Source organism: Verticillium alfalfae, genomic scaffold (assembly GCF_000150825.1).
Source record: "Verticillium alfalfae VaMs.102 supercont1.9 genomic scaffold, whole genome shotgun sequence".
Lineage (NCBI taxonomy): Eukaryota > Fungi > Ascomycota > Sordariomycetes > Glomerellales > Plectosphaerellaceae > Verticillium > Verticillium alfalfae.
The window spans coordinates 1328184-1329111 of NW_003315030.1; positions in this window are offsets into that span (position 1 = coordinate 1328184).

The window sequence follows — 928 nt, forward strand, 5'->3', positions numbered from 1 at the left end:
GTGAAGTCAAACGTGCTGCAGAATTGTTGTGGCTGATGGGCATGGTACGCTGTGCAATTCGGAGGAAATGGCTGGGCGGATGCTTGAGCGTCAGCCAGCGACGTGTCGCGAGCCTGACGTTGGTTGCTTGGGTGCGTATTGGCCGGTCCTGCAGGGTAGAATGTTTCCCTACTAGCCAAGGAAACGCGGTCCCCCGAATGATTGAGGTGTAGAGGCCAAGGCGCGAGTTAGGCTGCTGGATTTGCCCTGTGTTTGCTACAGGCGCAATTATTGTTTGTTGTTTTTGTCAAAGCTGGTGATCAGCAGCAGGCGTCCCCGAGGAAGGAATGGAGGCCGGGGGCGAAAGGAGGCTGCAAGATGCTTTTCCTGGCAAGGGAGGAAAATGCGCAGCAGCAGTCGGCAGCAGTGGCAGCTGAGCTGCGTTGACGGTGAGCCGGTTTCAGGAAAATTCGCTCTCTCGCACCTGCAGCGTGGGATGCAGACGGGGGGCGAGCTGTCGTGTCCTGCGTCCTGCAACGTTGGGATTGGACGTGGAAATCGCCCTGGCAGCCCGGGTCGTTCTAACCAATTGGGGCCTTTCGGGGGGCTTTTGGATCTAGATGCGTTGTCAGGCGGTGTTGGCTGGCAGGATGAGCCGGCGATTGGTTTTGTTGTCGAAGAGGTCAGGCGAACGACGATCCTCTGACAGGTCGCGCAGTGGATACCTGGGCGAATGGAACCGGGGGGTGTTTGATGCGTGGGCGCGGGCGCGCGTGTGCCTGCTGCACAGTCGCGGTTGTTGTTGAGAGCGACGACGATGATGACAGCCCGAGAGCCGAGAGTAGAGACGGGGGGCTGGAAGAAGCGCTATCAGGGACAGACAGCAGTGGACAGGTCCTGCAAAGTGGTGGAGGGCCAGGGGCAACAAAAACAGGAACCAGACCAGGAA